Source organism: Portunus trituberculatus, chromosome 46, assembly GCF_017591435.1.
Source record: "Portunus trituberculatus isolate SZX2019 chromosome 46, ASM1759143v1, whole genome shotgun sequence".
NCBI lineage: Eukaryota > Metazoa > Arthropoda > Malacostraca > Decapoda > Portunidae > Portunus > Portunus trituberculatus.
The window spans coordinates 28,085,235-28,092,734 of NC_059300.1; the positions used below are offsets into that span (position 1 = coordinate 28,085,235).

The window sequence follows — 7,500 nt, forward strand, 5'->3', positions numbered from 1 at the left end:
GACAGACAGACAGACAGACAGACAGACACATACATACACACAAACAAGGAAGTAAACTGGCAGATAGATTCGACATAAATAAAGCAAACTGAAACAGAGAGATAGCCTGACAGACCGACACTATGTAACAAGGAATGACATAGAAATTTGGGTGCTGGAGTAATAATAAAAGGAAATAGATAAATAATAATAATGGAAATTAAAATTATAACAACAATAACAAAATTCAAATAAAATAATGTAAAGAGAGTAACGCGAATACTGTGAAGACAAAACCACTCCAAATATAAAACAGGAAGAAGAAAAGAAAGATAAGATAAGTACCTTGAAATATAAAACTAAAGATGAAGCGAAAAAGATGAACAGATCACCTTACTTCATTCACTTCACTTTCCTTATTTCTTCTTACATCTCTATCCTTCTCCCTTTCCTCAGTGTCGCTTCAGCATTTTGTGAGGCCCTTCTTCCGCCACCTAACCTCACCAACTCAAATCCTTCTTTCCAGGCAGTGCACAACTATAGGAAAGTACAAATGGATAAAATAACCTTCAAAACTACACAGAACTGTCCCTCTCTTTCTATACACAACAAGATACACGGATTCTGCCTTATCTAAACTTCCCACAATAAAATAAAACTTCTATTGTACACGCTATTTTACTGGTCTAGTTGTATAGATATTTAAAAACTTTTCCTTCTTCACCCTACCTTCAATATACGAACTCACTTCAACTCGCTTCCCTTCACCCCTCTCCGCCCGTCTTCTCTCCCCTCTGCCTTCCCTTGGTCTTGAAATTCATGCCCAAGGGAAGGAAGGCGTTCAGGACCCACTGCTGTCTGCATCGTCGCGGGAAAAACGTTTGCGCGCATCACTGGTGTTCTTGAAATCATTGAGGCTTGAAATCTATTGGAATATTGGCCGGTATTGGGTCTTAGCAGTAATGGAAATATTAACGACGATGATAACGGTGATAGGGATGATGATGGTGGTGGTAAGGATGATGAGGATCACGATGAGGGGTTAGTCGAGGGTAATGTTGATGGATGCGTCATAGCTGGGGTTACTACGAGTAATGGCGCGACCGCTATTACACTTTATTTTTATCACTCACGTTGTGGCTGCCGCAGACGCAACTTTTGCCGTTGATGTTGTTGCTATTGCTGCTACTACTTCTGTTGTTTTTGTTGCTGCTGCTGCTACTATTGTTGTTGTTGTTACTGCTACTGCTGCTTTTCTTACTACTACTACTACTACTACTACTACTACTACTACTACTACTACTACTACTACTACTACTACTACTGCTGCTGCTGCTGCTGCTGCTGCTGCTGCTGCTGCTACTGCTACTGCTGCTCCTGAAAGGCAGCACCGACAATGATAATGATAGAAATAGTATTAGTATTAGTTGTAGTAGTAATAATAATGATAATAATAGTTGTAGTAGTAGTAGCAGTAGTAGTAGTACTAGTAATAGTGGTAATAATAATAATAATAATGATAATAATAATGATAATAATAATAATAATAATAATAATAATAATAATAAATAATAATAATAATAATAACGTCGTTTACTCTTAAGAATATTACCGACCTCAAAATTCTTTCACAATCTACTTTTCCTCTCCCATATTTTTTGACACTTTCCAAATCCCCGAGGGTGTTGAGCCCCTGTTGCGGCGGACCATGAATATGCTAATGGCCCGAAGAGGAATAATAAGACGCCCCTGGTAGGCCTCGACCAGGACGCTCGGCACTTCATCCCGACGGCGAGGCAGCGCCTGTTGTGTCGTCACTGGTGTGGAAAGGTTAGCGTTCCCTTCACCACCATTGCACGGAGGCCTCAAGGATCACGGGGTGGACTCGTGTATAGATATCTAAAAGCTTTTCCTACTCTCACTCTGCCTTCAATGTAGGTGGCGAACTCGTGATCAGCAGCTGTGGCGTCCTTGTGAGCGCCTAAAGTGTACATACCTACTCCGATGTGTGGGTAAAGAGGAGGCCTTCCACCCTTCCACACTGACTATTTCCTGCGTTCAAGGGATGTAAATACTCACCTTCAATGAAAAGAATTCCATAGCCAAGTGATAGGCAGGGATTTATCATTCAGTTAAGCAAGTGTGTGTGTGTGTGTGTGTGTGTGTGTGTGTGTGTGTGTGTGTGTGTGTGTGTGTGTGTGTGTGTGTGTGTGTGTGTGTTGTGTTGTGTTGTGTTTGAATAGAACGGAGGAACAATGTAAAAACCACAGAAAGGATACGTAATGGTACATGATACACATTTTTTTCTTTCCTTTGTTTTCCTGTCCTTCTTTATGTGACTACCTGTACTGTACCTCACCTCATGCATTCGCGTTGGGAAGGAGAATTTAGGACAAGAGCCTGGATAAAAGTTTGAATCCATATATTACGTCTTGATGTGTGTACCTCTGACACAATTCTCCTTGCTGTTCTCAGTTACGAAAACAGGACCCAAGCCTTGACGTAACACCAATATTTCACAATTTTGAGTAACTAAATTAATAAGTGAAAATTCCCTCATCTTTCTTTTTCCTCCCTCGCTTACACTCAGCTTCTTTTATAATCTCGAAGCTTAGAAGGTCCAGTTTGCTCATCAGCTTTCTTTTTATTCTAGGAAGGATCGCTCGTGCCGGGACATCTAACGAGGAGCTCAGTATTATGTAAGTAAAGTGCTGTGTTTTATTTTCTTCACGTGTTACTCCGAGGCGTGGGAGTGGGAGGGTATAGCAGCAGCAGGTCCCGCGCTTGACACCGCCATAAAGGAAACATGTGCGCGCGTCAGCTGCATCCATCCAACAATAAATAGGTTGGTGGAGCATGTGGGTTAGGCGTAAAAAGAATGAAAAGAAAACGAACACTTAGATTTCCAATATCTTGCTTCCTTCATAGATGCATAAAAAATACAACACATTTTCTCTCTCTCTCTCTCTCTCTCTCTCTCTCTCTCTCTCTCTCTCTCTCTCTCTCTCTCTCTCTCTCTCTCACCACCATCACCACCATTGCCACTCTCACAAACCACTGAGCATTCACCACCATCGCCGCCACCACCACCACCACCACCACCACCACCACCACCACCAACTTCTCTATACCACTTGGGCTAAACTCAATTTCACTTGGTAAAACTTTTGCGATTTCGAAGAATGGAGTCTTGGAGATGGGCAGCAGCCTCACCACGAGCCTGCATATGTGGACTGCTTGAGGAGTAGCAGGAGGGGAAGGAAGTGGAGGAGGCGCTGCTGGAGTGCTTGGGAGAAAGACAGATAGACAGGGACAAAGATAGATGAGCTGCGGTGCCTACAGACGGACAGACAGACAGAGAGACAGACAGTGAAGAAAGGGAGGAAGGGAGTAGTTACTTAGTCTTCGCTGGTAGGCTGAGTGCAGATTTCCTCCATTTCACATTGAAAGAATTTGAGTTTACAGAGTTGTGGTCCGTAAAGATCAACAAATAGGCAGTGAAAGAAGGAAGGCGGGACTTTCGTTAACTCTTCGCTTGTAGAGTGATTAGGTATTCTTCCTTGCGAAAAAAAACAGGTAAATGAAAGATAAGATATGACACGCGATGGAAAAATCTGGTGTCAAATTATATGAGTGGCTGGACCTTATTCACAAACATTACAGCACCTAATCTGGACTATATGAATCAGGTTGTAGTGGAGGTTATTGGTACTCTCTCGCCTTAAGGCTTGTGTAGGAATCGCCAAAACACATTTTAGTTTTGAGTGAAGATTGTGCATGTATTTGTTGTGTGTAGATTTGTGTGAAGGATGAAAGTAGTCTTTAGAGGGCAGGGTTGTGGCTGTCACTTTGTGTTGTGAGAAACAAATGAAAACTTTCAAGAAAGTCACAGCTGGGCCACTGGAAAATCTACAGCATCTGATCTAGTATGAAACTGGCTCAGTGTTTGAGACTTTACTGGGAATAATTATTGTTTTGGCGGGTGTTTACTGCCTCCTCTACTGACGGTGGGGCTGGAAGTGGTGATGTGTTATGTGAAGATGGCGGTTTAGGTGATCCTGGTGCTCTTTTGGTGATGGTGATGGGAGTGCTGTTATAGTAAAAATGTTTAATTGGGAGGATATTGTAGTAGATGTAGAAGCTTCACAATTACGGTTATGGTTCATCTGTTCCAGACCTTATTGGTTGTGTATTATTAATCAAAATACCTCGACAATAATATTTCGTACAATATTAAAACGTAACACAGCCCGAAGCTGCTTAACCTCCCCCATAGTTATTAGTCATATTACTCACAGTTATTTATTACCTCCACTGATGCATGGATTCAAAATACACGAAGCGCTTTGAGTGTAATCCACAAGTGATTTATGTTCCATTTTAGGATTTTAAACTACACGATTTAGTTTCCCATGATTTGATTTGTTAGGAAGAGAATTTTCAAACTTTAGAAAATAATAGAAAAAGAGCACACGCTTTGACATGAGTTCAGTGAATACATACGCAACTAAATGAAGAATATCTGCAACATTATTCATGAGAAGGGGACCGGTCAACACAAAAAAAGGAAAATAAAAAGTTCACTGTCTTGCCGCTCCCAAAGGATAGGATTAAGTAGTCCAAGACGGAAGCCAATCTAGTTTTTAAAATCCGTGTTTTTATCATTGATATTTGTGTGTGTGGGTCTATAATAGAAGCAAAAGTTATGAAAATCCCGGCAAGCTCTTGACGTGGGAAATATTTTACTGTCCGTCAACTTATCCACATGTTCCTAATGAAAAAAGAAAAATAAATATAATTCAAAAGATAATTGATAATTTGATTTTCTAGGATTTCATAGGACTGCCATTCATTCTTACTTTGAAATAAGAGATAAAAATATTTCACTAGAGAAAAGATGACATATTTGAAATGCTTATGCTTTATTAACGTACTTGTTATTCTTTTTTTTAAGTTTAGAGTGTTTTTACACACTTGTTTTGAAGCATTGTTTTGTCGGAATTCAACATTTAAAGGAAATTTTTTTTCTTTTTTTACATTCGTATCGCTATAAATATTTTAACTCTGCGCCGCCAATCCATTACTTGCTACTCGGCTTTTTCTGCGATCACTTTATTTTGTTTTTTTGTTCATGCATACATTTATTTGAACACGAATGTTAATCTCTAAATGGGAGACTCCGTGATACGATTTTTTGTAAAATGCAAAGTTATCTGTTAGAAATAAGACTTTGCTATCTTTGCATTTACCTTTAATAAAAATAAAGACTTAAACTATTATTTGCAAGTTTGTAGTAAATCCCTGCTGTACTTACACTACCTTGAATTTGCAAGTATCAGCTTCAGATTCATGTGATTTTCCGTTGTGTGAAGAGAAGGTCCCGTTTCCTATACCCCTCCCGCATCCCCTCCTGCCTCTTCACTTAACCTGTGTTTGCTTTATCGGCTGATTCAAGGTGGCCCAGACAGGTTTAGAGGTCTTTGGTGTAGCCTGTGTAATGATTAGCACAATGCAGTAGAGGTGGTGGCTGTGTGAGGGAGGGGCTGTTAAAGTGGTATGCATGTGGCAGAGCATTTAAAATATTTGCTGTTCTCTTTCTTTTTTTCTACGATATTTTCTGTTCGTATTTTCCATTGTACTATAAAATGTATGGATGATAAAATGGCAGTGTGCCTGTGTTGCAACTGATATACATTACTTTCTTATTGTTCCTTTTTTTTCTATGTTCTTGTCCTTTCTTTTTGCTTTTGTTTTTGGTCTTGTTCTTGTTTTTTTATTGTCGTTCTACTTCTTTTGTTTTTTTCCCTTCAGAGGTCGCCACAGTGTCTAGCCTTCTCTATTGTTTTTAGCCTCCTGTACCTTCTTCAGATGACATTCCTTCATAATAAGTCTTCCTTATTTTACTATATCCATAAACCTTTTTTTTACGTCTTCCTCTCTTTTTTTCTTGCAGAGAAGATCCATATCCAGCTCACTCTGTTCATAGTCATAGATATTAATGGAAAATAGTGTCAGTCTTTACTTAGATCTCGTCGAACAATGGTATTTGGAGTTAAAGTTATTTACCAAGGTAAAGTTAAGGAGGCAAAGTTCTCAGAGTGAGGAGAGGCACATCGCGTGACGCCCCGCTAACACAGTGCAAACAGAAGCACAGCACAGCACACACACACACACACACACACACACACACACACACACACACACACACACACACACACACACACACACACACACACAGAGAGAGAGAGAGAGAGAGAGAGAGAGAGAGAGAGAGAGAGAGAGAGAGAGAGAGAGAGAGAGAGAGAGAGAGAGAGAGAGAGAGAGAGAGAGAGAGACGGGGGGGGGGCAGCTTACAACTTTACCAATCGAAAACGTCAGCGTCTCGACTTCGGATACGTGGACCCACTTTGAAAACGACGCTATCTTGGCAGAAACATACACACACACACACACACACACACACACACACACACACACACACACACACACACACACACACACACACACACACAAGGACAAGACCATGTATACCTCAGTCCAATATGTGTACAACAGCCAAACACACTCCCATGGCCATCCCTCCATACACGCAGAACAAGAGCTGCGTTTAGGGATTCATCTTCAGCCAAGGGAGGAGAGGGGCATATTTTGAGCTCAGGAACGCATTTCCGCATATGTTCTACCATGAGACACATAGTTGCTCTTTTTATGAGTAAATGATAGTTATTTGTGACTCAGATTGGTTTGTTTACTTTTTTTTATGTTTGAAGTGATTTATTTTATTTTATTTTGGGGGGCAGGTGGTTGTTCTATTTTGTTTGATTATACAACCAAAATATTCCCTGTGTGGTTGCAGTGCATTTGTTATTAATTGGTAAACACTGTAATTTTGAATGGCATATTCTTATCAGATCATTTTGTACCCAAGATGCATTCATAATATAGAGACAGTGGGCTCAAAATATAATTGCGCTTATGATCCCAATTTGGTCAAAGGAAAGCACTGCTCCCACCTAACCACTCACACACATACACACACACACACACACACACACACACACACACACACACACACACACACACACACACACACACACCTTACCACACTACAAATTGTGTCAGTAACTTAGGTAACGAGTCTCTAGGCCTTTCCCCTCTGGCTGGCGGCAGTACTCCTTACATCCCGCCCCATCAAAGCGCGACCCTAACAAATCCGCCTCTCTTCAGCTACTCCAAGCCATCCCATTCCCTCTCGGCCCACTCGAGCGGAGCCCCATGACCACGAGGGCTCCAGCCAGACACTTCAGCCAGTTTCCCACCACATCCCTGCCCTTCTGGACCCACTTAATGGATGTTTCTCCTCTCGGAACCACTTGAGACTACGCCAAGACTTTCTGGTTGTCCCCTAACCCCTCCATTGCTCGACCCTACAATCCCCCTCACCCGGGAAAGACAAAGGACAATAACTGGAGACTTGGTAGATGTTTTTGTTCTTTCTTTGCATTTCACTGGAAGCATATC

At 41.1% G+C, this 7,500-nt stretch overlaps 1 long non-coding RNA gene across 2 annotated transcripts in view; it reads left to right on the top strand.

The window, feature by feature from the left end:
- The window catches only part of LOC123520233, a 181,022-nt gene that overhangs the window by 56,921 nt on the left and 116,601 nt on the right, over positions 1-7,500 (top strand). For both annotated transcript variants that reach the window (XR_006679202.1, XR_006679203.1), the window contains exon 2: positions 2,633-2,678. This is a non-coding gene — a long non-coding RNA (uncharacterized LOC123520233). The remainder of the gene's footprint in view (positions 1-2,632; positions 2,679-7,500) is intronic.